Consider the following 20,662-nt stretch of genomic DNA (forward strand, 5'->3'; position numbering starts at 1 on the left):
GACATCCATCCATCCATTGCGCTGTGAGACCGTTATGCGACAGTAGCTGCGTTTCTCACAAGAACGACAGCTTTAAGCGCTTCACACCATTCAATGGAAACACACGCAAATCGAAATTGTACTTTGTAGAAATTTTTAGAAATATCGCTTTTATTTTCATCATGGAAACGCAGCTGCTTTCCTATCTTGGTTCGGTTATTAGTTATCGGTGATCTTCCGTTGCCATTCAGCACTGGTGATTCAGCCTCGGTCTTTGGTGGCTCTTAATTTTTCTTATTCATTTATTAGCATTTTTTTTTTTTTACTGTTCGCAGGATTCATTTCCACTGCAGGTCACTTCTCGCCGCAGCCCTTTTAAACTGGGCATTGGCTCGGTCGGTCGGTCGGTCGGCGCCGTCCCTGTTTCTCAGGGCTGAGTTGGTGATGATTCACATGAGCGAGCCATTAGGAAATGGATGTTTTCATGACCCTGCGAGGAGAGGAGTGAGTGGGTTGTGAGTGCAGGCTTTCTGGAGGACGGCCGCCTTTAATTGCCCATATATACAGCCTGTGAGGATGTGTGTGTGTGTGTGTGTGTGTGGGGGGGATGTGGGGGGTTGGTGGGGGGGTGAAAAGGAAAACACATTTACAGATCTATTCTCCTCAATTGCTTTAGGCTTCATTAGAACGAGTGCTGTATGGCTCGTGAAAGCATCCATTTGCTGTCGAAACAATGAGCGCTGCGAGGATCATGTGTTGACTCTTCACTTGTCAGCGGAAGAAGAAAACAACAACACCACCACCGAAGACAACCTGCCAACAGCCACTCAGGACTACAAGCCTCTCCCTTGAAAAAAAAATAAAATAAAAAAATCTCCTGTCGGGCGTTCAGCCTGGTTAAGAGGTCTGCGAGAACTTAAAGAACACTTAGACCTCAAGAGGAGAATTTTTTTTTTTGCTGCTTACAAAATGCCTTTGCTTTTACGGATGCGGCGTGTTTTTTCTTCCCTTGGACACAGAAAAGCTTTGGGGAGGAGAGAGTGAGAAAGAGGAAGAAAAAAAAGAGAGAGTCCCATGAGCTGAGAGCACGGCTCTCTGATCTTTTGCCATTTAAGTGCTGGAAGTGCATCTTTAGTGGGATGTGTTTAATTCATTACAACCAGCCTTTATGTGGGGGATTTTCAACGCCGCTTCTTCTTTTCCTCCTCCGCCGTGGCCGAGCGTCCGGGGGAATTTGGAGTCAGGACCACGTCTCCGCGCCGTTGCAACTCCGCCCCCCTCCGCCCCCCCTCCGCCTCTCTCCGCCCCCCCTCCGCCCCTCGTGCCATGAGGGCTGACCCATCAAACACTGGAGGAGAAGCAGCCGGAGCACTGAGACTTTAAAGAAGTCCACACAGGAGATGCCTGCAGGGAAATTAGCCCCCCCCCCCCCCTTCCTCCTCCACCACCCCGTCCTCTGAGCTTTGTCCAGGCTCCCTCTCCTCTTCCCCCGCCGCACGCTAAAGGTGTGGCCGGCGACCACCTCAGGGACCCATTTTCTGTTTGTAAAGCCCATTGCTATGGAAATTGTGTGTAATTTCAGGGCCCGTTAACAGCGAGAGCCAGGGTTCGGGAATCTCAGCCTTCCTCTGCTATTTCTTTTTATTCTTCATTTTATTTTATTTTTTAACAACGTGACACACACTGTCGGCGCGCTTTGCCGAATAAGGAGGCGGGAGGAGCGCGAAAAGGATTTGTAAAAAAAAAAAAAAAAAAAAAAAAGTGTGAGTGTGTGTGGGGGTTAGTGGCCTGTGGGCAAAACGAAGAGGGTGGAGGTTGGGATCTGCGTCTTCGGCGAGGAGAGGAGGAGGAGGCGAGAAGCAACAGTGGAAAGAGATCCTGGGAGGCAGAAGCCTGAATCAATATTTATACCGAGGCGAGACAATTCCCAAGCAGTAATTAAATTGGTGTGTCATATTTCATTCCACCGCCTGGGCGGGCTCGCATGAAAATGATCCAAAAAAAAAAAAAAAAGGGGTGGGGTGGGGATGGCTTGAGGCGGGATGGTGGGGTGGGGGGGGGTGTTTCTTCACAAGCGGATTTCATTGCTTTTATGACAGTGAATAGAAACGAGGGAGGCAGAGAAAAATCAAACGCTACTTCAGTATTCATGAGCTTATTCTTCCTAAGTGGGGGGGCCATTCATCTAGTTAAGCTGGTTCAGGGTGGGCGAAAGAGAGGGAGGGGGGGGACGGCGGGGGGGCGAGGGCTCAGAGGGAGGCGGTGCTGCCTCTAAACACGGTGGTATCAGGACCGGCTTCAGGGGGCGGAGCCGGGAATGACTCGCCGTTAGAACAGTGACAGGTGAGATCAGTCACTGTTGAGCTGTCGCTGAGATCAGGAGCCATTTTCACATGAAGTGAACTGGTCGAGTGACCCTGTTCACGTCCCCTGACCAGTGAAAAAGTGTTTCCATGGCAATTTTGCGATGTACCTCTGTGCCTATACGTCTGAAAAACCACCTCATGGGAGCGTCAAAATGTTTTTGTCATATTTGAGAGGTTTTTCCCAAGTTGAGGTGTTTCCATGACCGGTTATTCATTGCAATATTTAGGTTTTGCCCAATTCCAGGGGTCATGGAAATGTAGCTTATGTCTGGAGACCGGGAAGTAGAGCCGGGCGTTCAAAGACGTCTCAACTCAACGTATTCATCAGCATAACATCTCAAGATGGCGATGGCTTAGTCGGCACCCCCCCCCCCCCCCCGCAGGAAGTGAGACGGGCGGCGTTTGAAGGTGACCGACCCCCCTGGAAATCGTGTCCCTTTTTCCACTGCTCTGCGCTCCCGACAAATGGAATTGTTCTGCTTTTTTTCCTCTTTCGGACAGCAGCAGCAGCAGCAGCAGCAGCAGCACACAGCTGTGTTGTTCCCCGTAGCCAATTAAAAAAAAAAAAGTTTGCCTTCCACCTCTTTTTTCCTTTTCTTACCTTACCTCTCGGTCTCGGGCTGCTTTCCAGCCTCTCCGCCGCCGCGCCGCGATGAAAAGAGATCAAAAGATGAAGGAGAGGAACAGCGAGCGCCGCATCGCCTTTGACTTGCAACCGATCGCTTTGCTGTTACTTAACACGAGTCGGCGGGTCTCACGGAAGGCGGGGGGGGGGGTGGTAGAAAACGACGGTGACCCGGAAATATGGACAGGCACGCCGCTAATGGCTAAAAAGCAAGTGGAAAGCTGCTGGAGCGCTGCCACGTCGAGAGCGAACGCGACTCTGCCGGTGGCGGCTGAACTGCTGCCAACGGGAACCTCGACGTTCCCGTCCGCAGCCGGAGAAAGAACAACAGCTGCTCGCGCTGTGTATTCCTGCGCCAGCACCCACAGGGAAAGACAAGCTTGTCAGATTTGATGGGCTGTTTTTTTTCTTCCCGGGAATCTTTTCCCGGGAAAAAAACAATGATGCATTCATGTGCGTGCGTGCGTGCGTGCGTGCGTGCGTGCGTGCGTGCGTGCGGGCGTGAGTGCGTGCGTGCGTGCGTGCGTGCGTGCGTGCGTGCGTGCGTGCGGGCGTGAGTGCGTGCGTGCGTGCGGGCGTGCGTGAGTGCATGCGTGCGCCTGCACCGACCGTGAGCTGAAGAAGAAAAATCTCGCCAGCGCCGTGGCACAGTGTTCCGAAAGGGTGCAGCGCTGCAAGCTGAAACTGATGCAGGCAAAACTTTACTGACACAAACAGAACGTGAGGGCTGTGCAAAAGTCTTCACTTGGACCTTTGATGCCAGGAAGCCAGTGGGTGGTCTCGGGTCATGGCGACAAGTACACTTAAACCGCGTGGCCGTAGAGACATGTATTTATTTTTTTTATTTATTGGATGCATCACGCAGTTTAATGCAAACAGCTGTAGAACGCACGGAATAACAGTGCCAGACAAATACATTTGAATAAAAATTCTATTTATTTTCCCCCATATAGAAATAAAGTTAATTTACAAGTCCAAACTGTAGCTCGCGCTTCGACTGCAGGCAAGCAATAACAACAACAACAACAACAACAACATCATCATTAACTGTGAGTGGGCGAACGCATGCACACGACGGAAAACATCGATGGGTTATTTAATAAAACCGCCAGAGAAGCGAGGAACATCAGTCAAAACATTGATTGAATTTTCATTCACTTAATCAACACATCTTTTGGTTTAGCGCGTCTCTGCTGGGGATTCGAAGAATATACACGGCCTCGCGCGCGCACACACACACACACACACACACACACACACACACACACACACACACACACACACACACACACACACACACACAACCAAACATGACACAACAGGTTCAGCCGGGAATAATCGCTGCCGCTTTGACAAGTTAATAGAACTTCATGCATGGCTTCTCGGCCTGTGAGGAGAGGCCAGGCGGAAGAATGACCGCTTGTTACCGCAGGGAGCGCACGCCAGAGCGCGCAGCTGCTGCGCACAGGGGGCCGCAACGTGGTGGCCCTCAGCGCGGCCCATGCTGCCCCTGCTGCCCCTGCTGCCCCTGCTGCCGCCTCGGAACACAGCTGAGTTGTGGTCCTGACTGCAGCTCCGCATTTGGCAGCGAACCCGCGTCGGACCGTGGCGCCCTGAAACAACCTCTGAGAAGAGTCCAGAGAAAGACGCAACGTTCCAACGTCCTCCTACTGGCGCGGGTCGCAAGTCAGTGACTCTCACTGCAGAATCACTGCAGCTTGACGATGAGCTTCATCTTCACTCAGCTGAAAAAAAAAAAAGAAAAAGAGACGACCACGTCTATAACCAGAATCATTAGCATGTTTTAAAATGAGTCTTACTGTAAACCAACTCTAGATGGCACTGAAGACCCAGTGGACTATTCCCTGTTGTGTGTGTGTGTGTGTGTGTGTGTGTGTGTGTGTCCATGTTTGCATGCAAGTGCGCCTGTGTCTGCGATTGTGTTTGCCTCCCAGATTCAATTATTTAACATTTCCAGTGCAAATACAGTTTGGCTTTTCTGCGTATCTCCTCTTTTTTTGCGCCCCTCCTCCCTCCATACTTTTTTGTTTATTATTTATTACGCCGTGTCTGGCGGTGTCTGGGATGGGAGAGGAGGCTGGGTAGCAATAGTGTCACAGCGTGGGTATCATAATTATGTTCTGCGGCAAAACACACAGGGGGGGGAGGAAACTGGCCATGTGTGTTTGTGTGCAGCGGTGCCGAGTCAGGAGTGTTTGCTCGCCCTGCGTCTCGGCGGCCGGTCCTACAGTCAGGAAGATTACATTATGGCTCCGGGAACTTGAACTGGGGTATTATTAGAAAACACTCTATCGATATATCTGCCCTGGAAAAGGCATTTCTCCCGCCGTCCACCAATGGCGACGGCTCATTGTGATTATTCCAGGGAGAATTTAATTTTTCCGGTGAGGTTGCTTTAATGAGTCTGTGTTCAAGAATTTATTGCACCCATTTTCAATTGTGGGTTTCCACAGATGGAAGTCTGGGGTTCTTCCCAGTGGCCAATGATTGTTTCCTGACGTTTCCATATTATGGAAACTCTTGGAAACAAGAATAACCTTAACTTGGCCAATTGATTTGACATTGACGATGGATTCCTTAAACCAGCTCTCTACTCTTCTGCTGGATTTCTCTGCTTCTTCTTCCCCCCATGCGCCTGTACCGACCACGAACTGAAGAAGACAAATCTCACCATCACCGTAGCACATTGTTCCGAAAGGGTGCAGCGCTGTAAGCTGAAACTAATGCACACAGAACTTGACCAACACAAACAGAACGTGACGGCTGTGCAAATGTCTTCACTTGGACATGTGATTACGAGAAACCAATGGGTGTTTACGTGCCATGGCGACAAGTGCAGTTAACTGACATGGCCGTAGAAAGATGTATTTTTTTCTTTACCTCTTCTTCCCCCATGAGACATGTACCTCTGTCCTGTGACATGTTCACACTTAACATAATTTATTTGAATCAAAATACTTTAATCTCACTTTTTTTTTTTTTAACAAACACAATTCATGGAAACCCAGTCCCGATTGTTTTTTTTTCTCGCAGCAACCTCAGGGAGCCACGTCACGATCTGATGATGTGTCCTGGCTAACGTGCCTGTCATTTTAAGTGCAACCGGACTGAAGTGTCAGGTTTTAACGGAGGAACCCCAGGAGCGGACTCGGGCTTTCTGACTTGGAAACATATTTAATTTACAGAAAGGTCAATACAGGGAGGGTGGAATCAGTCCAGGCTGCTCTGACTGTGCAGACGGAAGCAGGGCTGCAGGCAAAACAGGCTGAGCGACGGGCGAGTCAAAATGGCTCGGCTTCCTCTGACGCAGGGCTGATTAGGCGGCCATGGCCTGAAGAGCTGAGTTGGAAGCTGAAAGGCTGTGTGGTGATGAGCTGACGACGACCAGCTGCGCTTGGATCCTGAAGCAGGGCAGGTGTGGCTCACGGTGGAAGGCGCTGCAGCAAGATTAAAGTGGCATATCCTAGATTCTCTGATGTGTTTTAAATTGGAGCCCAGGGCCACGCAAGGCATCTGTTGACTGAAACTCTGTCCGCGTGTGAAACTCCAGAGTGGTTACGTGGATTATTCAAATTCACCCATGCCTGCGCAGGTAAATGAGTCGAGGGGATTTCTCCCCAGCAATCAATATAGGGGAGAACAAACCCTTTCAGCCAAGTGCTTCACAAAGATGATTTCTAATCCTTACACACATGGTGGTGTGTCTTTTTCAATGCTGCAAGAGGCAGGAAATGAAAAGATAAGACTCGGAAAGACTCTCGTGTCAACAGACGTGGGTGGTGTCTGTCAGCGGCAGGGCGAGGACTCTGACACTTCCCTTTAGTCATTCATGAAGGACATGCAGTTATACGCGGGTTCATAGCAAAGTTTAGCTTACATTATATTGAGTTGCGGCGCAGTGATGCCCTTTGCAAGTCAAATACGTCGCTCATAAAATATTGAGCGAGATTAAATATTTCAAATGTTGCATACACGGCCGCCACAATCAGTGTTGCTGTGATGCAAACGCGTCCCATCGGTGAACCCTTGAGCACAACAGCAGGGACCAGTCACAATTCCCATTAATGCTAATTTGTTGCTTTTGCGGCATGAGTCGGAAAATTCGGGACAAGATGGGATTATGACGGCGAGTGAGGAGCTCAAATACATGTCTGATGACCGATGGAGAACCATGGTGCTTCAGACTTTGGAGGACTTTCCTCTGAGTCTCCGTTCTCTCTTCGACGTGCTTTAAAGAAAAAAAAAAAAGAAAAAAGCCCAGCTTTCGAAAAACATCCCTCCTTCTCCGAACAAGTTTTCCATACAAGCCATCGTGGAAGGTAAGAGGCTTTGTGTTAGCCATTAGTCCTGCTTGCATTCAATATGACTTTAAGGTAAAATTCTTAAAGGCTTATAGTAGCTTCTAACTTTCTCATTTAGATGGAAATTAGTCGGTTCCAACAGTAAAAACTCACATTTTTGGTAAGAAATCCATTGTAGATAACAAGAGTTTTCTAAGTCTGGTGAGGCTTAGAACCGCCAGAGCATCTGGTCTGTAAATAACCACTTATAATTTTTTTAATGAATGTGTCAGATATTAGCATATCTTTATTATATATATATATATATATATATATATATATATATATATATATATATATATATATATATATATATATATATATATGTATGTATATATTTATATATATATTGTGTTCTATATGTTACTGGTGACTTTGTCTTTCTAAAACAAAAAACAACCTCAGCCGTCTAAACCAAATGAAAGAAAAAATTGAATGAAGTTAATAGGTGAAATGAAAAGTATAGCTTTTTGCAAGAAGGAGTTTGAGGAGTGAGAGGTGGGGAACCAGGATCAGCTGATGTCAGTGCATGAAGGCCGAAGACCATCGTGCCTGCTGAATGTTGGTAACTGACAGCATCTCCTGTTCGCGAATCCTCTCGCATTTTTAAACGTGGGTCAGCTGGCAAAGAGGCGTGAAAGTGTGAAACTTGGTCCAAAGGAAAATATAGAACGTGAAATTATCTCTTCATTATCGCGCCGAAATTATTGAAAACACATTGCACCTGTCATTTCTCGTCTGTCGCGAAGCGACACCCTAAAGATAAATGTGCCGCGTGAAGGTGGGATGATAAAAGCAAGACTGTCTGGGTGCCACTTGCAGGTCCCCATTATTATTTTTTTTTTAGGAAAATATAGGCAACGCTAACTGCAGAACAGATTCGGTGTTGTCTCAGAGTAAGAAGGTTGTGAGTTTGATTCTCACATGGGGCCCCTCTGCCTGCTCGCACTGCGTTTTTGAACGCTTTGTGTGTAGCAACGTCACAAAGACTCGTTTGCGACCCTTGACCTATTCGGAATGACAGCAGATGAAACAAAATGGGAGCGTTGAAGAAAAGGTTACGAGTCTCTCTCTCTCTAAGAATCCTCTGAGACAGAACATTTCAGCGAAGATTAGACACGAGCTCATAGCGTGAGGGCTCGCAAGCGAGGCTGCAGGAGAGGCTGATTTGAGTCGTGCTCATTAAAAAATTACGCCGCTGTAACCAAGAGAGAAAATAAAATGCAATGCAGGGATTCATCGGATTTTTGGAAATCTCAGCCGTGTGTCTGAAATAACAAAATTCCACGGCAAACTTCGAGAAGCCTTGGAGGTGTTGGGGAAACAAAGAGGCGAACGGCTGCACTGCGGTTTGAAACGTGTCGTCTGGCGGCCCTCGGAGGGTTCAGCCAGTATCAGTGAGCGCTGAGCGCTGTCTGCCACAGTAAAAAAAACAAGTGGAAGGAGTTTGTTCCCCTCTCTCCTGTTATCATAGTTAATGGAGCAGCTCCAGGCTGTACATCGATGTGACAATGCAGATTAGAGTTTCAGCACTCTGGATTGAAGGCTTTGGTGGAAAGTTTCTCCAAAACCTTGCGTGAACTTTCCAGGGCCTGAAGAATAACACACACATGAATTCTCAGAATGAGTCTTATTTCCATTTGAGAAGGTTCCTGCATGGTTATGTAAAAAAAAAAAAAAAAAGAGGGAGAGAGAGAGAGAGAGAGGGAGAAAGAGGAAGAGGAGGGGGGAAAAAAAACCCCATCTATTTAAAGTGTTTTTATCTGAGTGTGAAATGCGGCTGCGCTGCTGGTTATTAAGGCGTGTGATAAGAAAGAGCAAAACCCCCGACGATATTTTGCGATTTCTTTGACACCCTGCGAGCGTATCCTGGGACTGAAGGGCTGTCGCTGACATCCTTTACTGACAGTGTGACGGATGTTAAAGTGCTGAAAGTAAAATGGCATTTGCTCCAGTAGACCCTCCGTTGGGGGTCTGGCCGCCAATGGCGAGTCCATGGGAGCCGCACTGAGATCACTGCCAAGGCCGCTCAGCGTGGAACGTGCGTAGTTCGCAGCGTCTTCTCCTCGCGTGCATCTGTGCGTCTGATGAAATTCCGCTAATAATCGACAAACTGCATAACTGTCTCCTCCTACACACAGGGAAGCCGAGCTGCGTCTTATTAGCGACATCTGTTCAAGGCAGAAAGCAACAATTATGTATATTCATTCATTCATTCATTCATTTTCCATACCCGCTTAGTCCCGAGCTCAGGGTCACGGGGGTCTGCTGGAGCCTATCCTAGCTGTCTTAGGGTGAAGGCAGGGTGACACCCTGGACAAGTCTCCAGTTCATCGCAGGGCCACATAGAGACAAACAACCATTCACACTCACATGCACACCCACGGACAATTTAGAGTGTTCAATCTCACATGCATGTTTTTGGAGTGTGGGAGGAAGCCGGAGAACCCGGAGAGAACCCACGCAGACACAGGGAGAACATGCAAACTCCACAGAGAAAGGTCCCAGGCCCGGAATCAAACCCACGACCTTCTTGCTGTGAGGCGGCAGCGCTAACCACTGCGCCACCGTGTCGCCAATTATGTATATTGTTTCATTATATAGTCATTATACTGACTAATCGTAAAGACAAATAGAACGTTTCACACATCTGTGCTAAATGGACCAAGCAGCCACAATATGAGATACACTTTAAGGTACCGGGTACCTATTGAAGTGGCCAGTGAGTGTATATGATAAGATTGGACATTCTTTGCTGCGTTTATATTTAGCTACGCAGAGCCACATGGTGACAAAACATCTCCTTTTGGGTGTCCCAAAACGAAACAATGTTACAGAGAGACTGACAAAAAAAAATAAAAAAAATCGGTGAAGCATAAATACTCCTGTCCTCCACAGGGTTTCTGCAAAGGTCTCACACCTGAAGCCTACAACTTTCCATTTCAAATAGTAAAAGTAAGAATCAGGTTCCCTCTTTTACAAGGATGTTTTCTTGATCATGGTATCAGTCCTTCACATTCACAACATCCTGAAACGGCCTTCACTTTGGGTCGGAAGGTGTGGCTTCCATGCTAATGCCGGCCTGTGGATTGAACTCAGTGAGCTACCAGGAAGATGACAGTGTTCCTTGTCTCAAACCCGGCTCCTGAATAAAACAAATGATTTGACAGTACTTTCATTCCTTCCTGTTGGACACATCCAAGCTGGACTCGAATCACCCAACATTCGACGGATGCGCGGGACGGGAGTAGAGCGTAGCGGAACTGACGTCCGAGCGTGAACTGAAAATGAATCGTTTTTTTTGAGTGTTTTTTGAAGAGGGATCTGCCACATTTCAGGGTTAAAATCTCGATATCCGTCCGCCTGTTGAGGAGAGTTGAACTCCGTTATTATTGAAATTGACATGCTGTGTCTTGCGGGCAATATTAATACATTGCGTCAACAGCAGACAGCAAACGCTCCACCTTGAGTGCTCAAATGAAATGGTTCAACGGGTCTGTTGCAGCGGCGGCAGCAGCACGACTCTAATCCTTGTTCAGTGTCTTTGCTCACACGGCAATAACGGAGCACATATTTGTGGAGAAGCAAGCGGCGGCTGCTGCTGCTGCTGCTGCTGCTGCTGCTGCTGCTGTTCCTGCAGGAGGGAAAGAAATGTGTAGTTCGCAGAGGAGGAGGAGGAGGAGGAGGAGGAGGAAAATCATAAAGTTGATGCATTGTTCATTTAGTGTGTCTGCACTCTAGTGAGGTATTGGGCTCTTGTGCTTTTTATTGTGTCACTGTGGGCAAACACAGATTTATGACTTGATAAGGCCCCGTGGCAAGACGAGGCCTTTGCTGCCTTTGCCGCCGCCGCCCCGCTTGCTGATGGGCCTTTCATCTGGTCGTGCCACCACCCTCCCCTCCGGCCCCCCCCCACCCCCCCGCCACTCCTCCTCCGTCACTGTTTTTCTCCTTAACACAGGTAATTGTTTGCGCAATTTCCGATAATTATTGTATCCAGCACGCCGCAGAGTGGAAGTCAGCGTTTAAAGCCGGCAATTACAGCTTCTGTTGGGCACAGGATGTGAAGTTTAATTCAATTTAACGTAATAATGATTTAATCGATTATTGGCTGCGAGCGGCATTCGGCGCAATAATCACCGTTATCGTCACTGCGAGCGTAGCAGCAGTGTAATTGTGCTGTTAACATAATCCTCCTCGCCGACAGCTCCCTGTAATAATCCTGCGCGTGTGAGTGAAGTGTGTACTTCACAGGCAGCTGCAGGAGCCGGAGAGAGTTTCGGCGCGGGGAAAAAGGATTTAAAAAGAAGAAAAAAAAAAAAAAAGTACATCCCTAATTCTTCGTGGTTACGTAAAAATAATTGCCAACGTCTATGTATTCTGGTGCTTTTCCAAGGCAGCTGTCCTGACACAACGTGCTCTCCTTCCTCAGTCCCGTTTAAAAGCACATGGCACTTAGCTTGTGGAAAAAAAGCCTCTGAGTTGTTCTGTGTTGTTGTGTTTCGGTCGTCCAACCCCCCCCCCCCCCCCCCCCCCCCCGCAACCCCCACCCGCCACACCATCTGCATTGTTAGCCACACGACTACAACATCTGGCCTGGCAAACTATCCCGAGTTGTGAACATCTGTACCGGTATAATGCAATTCAAGACGGCAGCGCCGCAATCAACAGCACGGCTCATTGTTAGAAAGGGGAAATTGCTCCCTCCGGGGGCCTGGGGGTTGAGTTGCTGCTCCAATAACAGGAGTTAAAAAGTGGAGCGTAAGATGGATGAGCGGTTTGGCGCATCCCGAGCTCTAAAGGCACTCCGGTTTTGCCATGAATTTTTTATTCCCTTCCATATTCCTGCCCTTAACTTTGACCATGGACTTTTACTACATGTAACCTCCAAAACAAGACGCCCAATAACTGCGGGAGGGGAGTTTACGTGTTTTCGAAGAGCCTGCGGAAGCTGTTTAAACAGCCCATCTGATTTAGGAACGCCATGTGATCCAACAGAGGGTCGAGAAAACATGCATACCTGAAGCCACCACGACGAGATCCTGAGAGAGCAGTGGAAAGCGGACAAGTGTATGATTGGATCGTAACAAAACGCAGCTCCACATCTGTATCACACTACAAACCTGCTCCAGCAAGAAACTCAGACTTAAGCACACAAAACAACAACAACAACTTATTTGCAGTAATCCTGATATTTCATGAAGACTTTATAAGTGTGAAGCAGCAGAATCGGGAAACGGGGCCTCAAATTAAAAACAAGCACAGCCTCAAAGTCACAAGAAGCAGATACCTGAAGGTACAAACGGGGATCTGATCTTTAAACAGCCAAGATCCAATTAGAAGTCACAAGAGCGTCGGGAAGTGAAAGAAAACAGCGCTCATTTCCGTCTCCACTAGTCCAAAAATGTTGAGCTCCAAACGAGTGAATGCTCAACCAACTGTTTCCTCAACGTTTTACTGCTGGGTTGGCATAATGGAGCCGGGCTTAAGCAGTTGCCTGGGGTTGGCTGCAGCACGGCTGAGAGCAGCGGTGGAAAAAACACAGTCATAAAAAAGTAATACTAAAAGACACAATTCCCAGAGAGGTTCTCTTACAACGAATAGATTTAAGGATATATCCATTGCACCCTTTTATGCCCTTTAGTTCATCCCAGACTGAAATTTGACCCATTTGCCTCTTACCACAAAGGGGCTCTGGTGACATTTTCTGACTTACGTAACTCTTCTGGAGTTTCACGACGGGAAGACTTTCAGATGCAGATGGATAATCTGGAAAATGTAACCCAATGTTTATAATAAGGAATAAATAAACAAAAGGGGGAAGGGATTATTCCATCCATCCATCCATCCATCCATCCATCCATCCATCCATCCATCTTCCATAGCTGCTTAGTCCTGTACACAGGGTCAGTTTGATGCTGGCTGGCTTTACACCCTGCTCAGGAGGTGCGTTCCTTTAATTTGCTCTTTAATTTGTACTGCTACTACAAATCTGTCTGTGAAGCTTCTCAGACAGCCAGGTCACCTTAAAGTGAACAAGTCCAGTTGCCCCAACTTAATCCTCGTACTCTACTCCGATTGTCACATTGTCTCATTGTGCATGGAGAAAAAGCCCTTGGAGGCTCCTTGCATTTGTGATACCTACGACCCTTCTCAAGTCCCCGAGTGCATTTTCTTGTGGTACAAAGCGTACATGCTGTCCTCCACACTGTGCACTGTTACATCTAGGTTTGTGTGACACCCAAGGGGCCGTTTCAGCAAGGAAATGCTTCTTTGCTGCTCATCCAGGGGTCCAGAGTTGTGATGATTTGGGTGGGATCTGTAGTGAGAGGCCCATCCACTGCCACAGGGGAGTGAAGCTGCATCCGTCGCTCGGCTCGGCTCGGCTCGGCTCGGGTAATGAAGTCGGCCGGCACTTCCGCTCTCTCCCCTGCGCGACGCATTCACAGTAACCTTCACAGAGTCTGTCGTTAATGTTCCGACCAACTTCACGACTGACCCGGCTGTGAAAGATTCTCTGATAGTCATGTTAATCACCGCTCCCCCCCATACACACACACACACACACACACACACACACATCCGACTCGCTGACAAACTAGTGACATCTGGCCTTGTTTCCGTCTTCTGTCTCTCTTAAATGATCCGGCGACATTCCGTGTATGCTAATGATCTAAAACAGCCATAAAACAACAGAAGCGACGTTCTGCTGATCTCCTTTACAAGTATTGTCAGCCCGCGCTCGGTTCTCGAGGGAATCAAGTGACGCTGCGTTGCCGAGTCTTCTCCAGAAGGCACACATCTGCATCGGGACGGCAAAAAAAAGAAAAAAAAGAAAAGAAATTGTTGTCTGATGAGACGGCAGATGAATAGCACGCCACTCTTGAGGCCATTACGCATACCATTGGGCTAATTTGCAGCTTTTCGTGTGTCATTTGATGCCGTCTGCCTTCAACGACTTTGAGACACGCAGGAAATGAAAACAGCAGGTGACTTCCCTCAACTCATCCTCGTTTTCGTCATTAACCTCCAGTAGCAATAAAGGTCCCATAAAGAGCTCCCCCCCCCCCTATATTTAAAAGTACAGATCTCTAGAGGAAAATATATTTAGCCCTCTGTCATGGAGAACAAAACGCACACTTGACACGCAACCAGCTCAAAAGTGAATCCAAATCGTTTACCTCATTTCAGAACAACTGTTCATTCAACAGAATGACCTTGTTTGGTTTCTGATGGAAAACTTTACCTTGAAGGAATCAATGGCACATGGAAGACAACAGCTCCTCGGCCGGTACTTTTATTTAACTGAACACATGCCCGCAAACAGAAAATCGATCTCTGCCCTCACTAATTGCCTCAACCTCAACTAAACGGTGCTATGTTTTTATGCGTGGTCTTAGTTTCAGTAGCACCAGTAGCAGCCTGCCTTCTTCTTTATTCATCCGATGAATCAGTCCGTGGCACCTAATACAAGTGAACCGCCGAATCCGTTTTAAAATCAGAGAATGGGATGGCTGTTTCTTTGCTAGATTGTGGCTTTGCAGACCACATCGTATGCTTGGTCTGATTGCAAAAGACCAGTCACCTTTTACATGTTTTTTAGGCTGTTTTAGAAATGTGAAATATCTATATCACATCACAGTCATCACAGATTGGTTTTCACTGGTATCAACTCTTCTGAAGCAGGCGGTGAACGATCTTTGCTCAACCAGCAATGTCGATAACGCTGAGAGGGATTGATTATTAGATTGACGTTGTACTAAATGCTAGAATTTTGTAGAAAGATATGAATGATCAGACTGTTTTTCTAGACGACTGAGGTGAAGTAAGTACACAAGAAGCAGCGTCATGAGTCACTGAGGTGGATGATAGATTGAAACTCTGCGCCTAACCTTTAAATAATTTAGTCCCGCCAAACTTTTTTTTTGGTGAATTAACACATATTTAATCAAACCCTGGCTGGTTATTTTGGGCCGAGAAAGAGGAGCACCGTTCTCGCTATTGCATAATCTCACTCAGACATTAGGTACACACCATCGGCTCAGACAATGTTGGTTCAAGCGCTGACAGAAATCTCTCCAAGGCCCGTGTGCAGAGTTGCTTAGTGGGCAGATGAGTCTTCATTGGGAGCCGTGTGTAATGCAACTCCCCTTGTTGGGAAATTTGACTTTGGCCTCGTTACACTTCAATTTGCATATTGTAGCTTGCATTATGCATGTGGAATGATTTCGTTAAAAGGGCTTTTAAAAAAAACAAACGCATATTGTTGTCGCGCCAGACAATCAAAGCAAGCGGGCAGCGTTTCTGTCCCGCCTTTTGGGGACGTTTGTTGTTGTTTTTATGTTTGTCATGAGAAAAAAGGCAAATAAGTCATTTGTCTGTAAATTAGAGGAAAAACAAACTCTTATTTTTTTTTTTTTTTTACCGACTTTCAAACTTGTGACGCTAAATGATGTGGCTTCTTGTGGGCCGATGTTCTGCTTTACAGACCAGAAAACTGAATGTTTTGGATGAGGATACGGGAGCAGGTGAGGTGGTTAGAGGTATGGTTGACTGCAAATTGAATCCACATCCACGGCCCTACGGTTTGGGGATCACAGTTGCTGTTTCAGGTGAACACATGGAGCTAACGTCACGGTGTCGCCATCTGTTGGGAGGAATCTTCTTCATCCGTGGAACTCCGAAAGGGAAAGAGTTAAAACCTTTGCCCACCACCTCTCCAATTCATCACATCTAACACACACACACACACACACACACACACACACACACACACACACACACCAGAAAAAAATCCAAAGGGTGAAGTGACACTCTGGATGTATATATACACCATCCAACTTTGTTCGCACTCCGCATAAGGAGCCGGCCTATTATTTTTTTAGAGGACGGGGGGGGTGCTGAGCGCTGACCTATTCTGCGAGCTTGCTGCTGCTGCGTGTAAACAGATGCGCTGAGCTGTTGTCCTTCAGAGGAGAGTCTTTCACAGCCGCGTAATTCATCGCCGCCGCCGTCCTCTGATTTACGGAGAGCCGCTCGCAGACAGCCGGGGCGTCGCCTTATCGCTACCTTGTCGTGCTAAATGAATTCCAAATGGCACGCAGCCCAGTTATTTGTCAGTGCATTTGTTGTTGCTGTCAACCACTGTCCCGCACCCCCCGCCGCCCACCTCTCCCCCCTCCCTTTAAACAAATATAAATCTGCAGAAAACAATCGCCGGCCGAGACGCGGCGTAACCTTTTGAAATATCACGCCGGCCATCAGTTTCCACAGCGGATCATTTCCCCCCTACAAATGAAACATGAAAGTAATGGATGTATGAGTCGTCTTGTAACACTCGGCTGTATTTTATCATAATGTCAGGGGCTCAAAATATCAGCAGATAAGTGTTGCCAGTAACGTCGGACTGTTGTTCTACAGTTGCCGTGATAAAGGGCAGCCGGCTGTCGACACGCGATGCGATGCAGACTGCTGTGTGGCGATTGGACATTAGAAACGTAAAGAAATCGGGCCGCGTCACTGCCGTACGTGACGGCGTCCCTGGCAACGATGACGGAGGGCTTAGCCGATAAAGAGACAGGCTGATGAATTACAGCTCGCAGGGCGACTCGTTGTTGAGGCTGCGGCTGACAGACAGACGACCAGGCGAACGTGACAAACATCCAGCGGTCTCGACGACAGGAGCAACAACACTTAAATAAAGACAATTTGCAGTAAGTAGTCTTCTCCACGCCCGCAGCGGCAAAGTCCTGCTGAGTGTTATGACTGCCTGTCGGAGCGCTTTGTGGTTCTCAAGTCCAACCTCCCAGCAGTTAATTGGATTGCCATTTGATCTGTGTTTCGCCAAACATTTTGGCGTTCCCCCCGGAATCCGTGCAGTTTTTCCTCGTCCAAAAGACATTTCATCACTTTCCTCAACTCTTGAACGCTTGCCTCTGGCTGCTCCGACCTTCTTCCCGCAGTTCAAAGACATGCAAGTTAGGCTAATTGGTGACTTTAAACTGCCCTTCGGTGGAAAAAGTGAGCGTCCATGGTTATTTCTCTCTCTGCGATGAACCGGTGACCTGTTCAGGGTTTGTTCAACCTCTTGCTCTGTGCGGCCCGTCAAGATCATACCAACAAAAATCCGATTTTGTTATTTTTATGTCATTTCTCAGTGTGATTAAATCATTTCTAACCTTTCTCCTCAAGGGGGCGATCATGCATGCGTATGCGGTGTTTGACCGACGAGCAAGAAGTTGGTGCCGTCTGATTTATACTAGTCAGTTACACGAGCTGCTAATTCGGCACGCAACAGCACCGCTGTACTGGGAGCGAGATTTTTTTTCCTCTCGCCGGGTCTCTTAGCAGACACGGCCAAGTCGAAAGAGAAAGATTGCAGACGAACACCGAGTCTTTCAGCAAAAATGGGAGGAAGAGTTTGCATTTGTTGAGGTAAAAAATAAACCAGTGTGCCTCATGTGCCAAAGGCCAATTGCGGTCCTGAAACGTGATAATCTTAAACGTCACCATGATACCCACAATCACAAGAGCGAGTTTGCCGATGAATACCCAACTGGGAGCACCATAAGAAAAGAAAAAATACGCCTTCTTAAAATAGGCTTGCATGGACAACAAAGCTGGCTGAAATTTCCCTGCAAGGAAAGTGACCGAGTCACAGAAGCATCATTCAAAGTAGCGTGCAATGTAGCTAGAAGTCAACGGCCTTTCACTGAAGGGGAGCTGATAAAAAAAATGTTGGCTGGACGCCATTGAGTCTCTTTTCGCTGATTTTAAAAACGAAGACGGCATCATTAAACAGATATCGAAACTGCAGCTTTTCTGATTCAACCCTCTGCCGACGTGTGGAGAACATTTCGGATCATTTGTTTTTAAAACTAATTGAAGATCTCAAGAAATCAAACTATTTCAGCCTGGCCCTAGACGAGTCAACTGATGTGTCAGACACAGCGCAGTTAATGATCTGGGTTCGTTATTTTTTAATGGCCATAGTTTCAAAGAGGAACTTCTTGCACTTCTGCCACTGACAGGTCAGACAAAAGCAACAATGGGTAAAGTAGTTAAAGTTGACTGCATTAAACTACATTAGAAGTCATGCTCTTAAGCACCATCATTCCATTCATGACAATGTTTTTGTTCGATGAGGTTTAGCCTGGCTTATATAGACAGAAATGTGGCTGTTTTCTTTGTGTTTCCTTAATTATTAGACTTGTCATGAAGTGTGTCACAAAATCATTGTTAACGTTCAAAACAGGACTTGTCGTTTTTAGCTTGCGGCCCTTAGACTTTTGGGATTTTGCTGAGTGGCCCCTGAGCCATATTAAGTTGAGTAGCCCTGGTCTAGATGCTATGCAATTTACATTGAAACGCACCAGCTTGCTTTCTTTTTTTTAGTTAGCATACAAAATGCTAATACCAACCATAATACCATGAATCTAAGGTACTTGGGCTTCGGGAACTGTAAATGCAGACTGTTTTTTTGCGCCACTGAAATGAAAACCGTCAAAGCTTAAAATCCCAGAGCTACTAAGCCAACTGGATAAACACTAAGAAAATAAAAATGAACCAAAGTTTTGCCAGCAGATGTAATGTTTCATAAATCCTTTTGGTTCATCCATCTGGTAAAGAGCCCGTAGAATGTGTTTGCAAAGGATAGGCGAGTCGTGGAAAGTGAAAACGATCTGCCTGTCACATTGAAGTGCGTCAGTAAAATTTTCTACAGACTTGTTTACTCCGAGTGTGCTGTTTACTGTTTGTAGCAGCCTCTCCTGCCTGGTCTTCTTCAGTGGTTTCTCCCAGGACAGCTAATATGTGGACCTTCAGCCTCTTTGTCCAAGAGAGCAACTGACAACACACACAAGGCCCCAGGAACCACTGGTACCTGCAAGTTCTACCTAATAAAGTGGCTGGTGAGCATTTCTGATGAGCGTCTCCATTAAACATCGAGTGATCGTCTTCGAGAATGAAGCAAGAGAAGAGAAAATAAATTAGAGATTCTTGAACAGCTGGAGTGTTTAATGCCAAGCGCTCATGGGCCGACTGGTCGAAATATATGCTGGCATATACACACGGGGGAGATAAAACAGTTCAAGCCCTTCAGAGGGACACTTCGGGGGATGAAGGAGGTGGAACTAATCCTGTGGTCAGGACGGGGCTCAGTCTAGGGGGACATCATTTGCAGGCAGGCAAGGCAGGCAGGCTCACGGGCCACAGAAGGCAGCGGCTGTGAGACAGGTTTTGCAGATAGCAGTCTGGAGGGCAGATGCTGTGACATTTGTTTGTTGGTGGTGTGCCACTCTTTAAGCCACGGGGCTGGAACGTCATGTGCTTTCCCTGTGGTTGCATCATACAGAACTGGAGCGATCTAATGACATCAGCAGCACTTTCACCAGCCGGGGCTGCCGTGATATGTCGAGTGTAGAAGCTGCAACATCTTATATAAGTACCAATTATTTTTTATATATGTATATACAGTACATCTGTTGATGAGATTTTTTTTTTTATACTCTCATCTTCTCATTCTTATCAAGAATCGGAATTCTTTCCATTTAAACAAGGAAAGAAAATGGCTGAGGCTGATCAATGGGGCAATGCGGCAACAGATGTAATTAGTTGTCATTAAATCTCGTTAAGCCTTCGCTGTTTGCCCGTTGCTCTTTTTGATAAAAGACTCCGTTTGCTGTGAGGCTTTTGGATGTGTTGCATGAAACTGCCGGGCAAACAAATGCATAAATCCTCCCTTCTTATTATTGTGAGACAGTCATCTGAATTCTCTCTGTGACTCAAAAAGATTTCATTTACAGGAAAATCAAATGGCCCGGACAAATTGACAGCAAAGAAGAGTTGATAAATAATTCAGTGACTTCCTGATAGGCATTTATCAGTTTTCTCCCTTTTCCCCCCTGAAAGCTCCCCTCCATGGGAGAGCTCAATCTTATTAGCAGCGTGCTTGGGTTCTCTAAAGTTTTTTATTATTATTATTATTTATTTATTTTGGGATTTATTCCCCCTCATGAGAATACACCTTGACCTTGCCTAATGTGCAAGAAACTGAGCTGACTCCAAACATTTTTGGCACAGGCTGTTTGGACATTCATGTATTCATCTCTGGAAGAGTTCAGATGCTGAGATGCCACGCTTTTTGTGAAAATGACTTCATGCTGAGAACAGACAGGCGCTGGCCGGCCCGGCTGGCTGGCTGCATTCTAATCCATAGCAATTTGGGGAGAGTAAATAAGCTGACAGAAAATAAATAAATAAAAAAAAAAGAGAAGAGAAAAGGTGCACATCTAGCAGCCACACTTAAAACAGGCGGTAACAGGCGGTAACCC

This window comes from Nelusetta ayraudi, unplaced genomic scaffold (genome assembly GCF_046127955.1).
Source record: "Nelusetta ayraudi isolate G7.1 ecotype Tasmania unplaced genomic scaffold, CSIRO-AGI_Nayr_v1 ptg000018l, whole genome shotgun sequence".
Taxonomy (NCBI): Eukaryota; Metazoa; Chordata; class Actinopteri; order Tetraodontiformes; family Monacanthidae; genus Nelusetta; species Nelusetta ayraudi.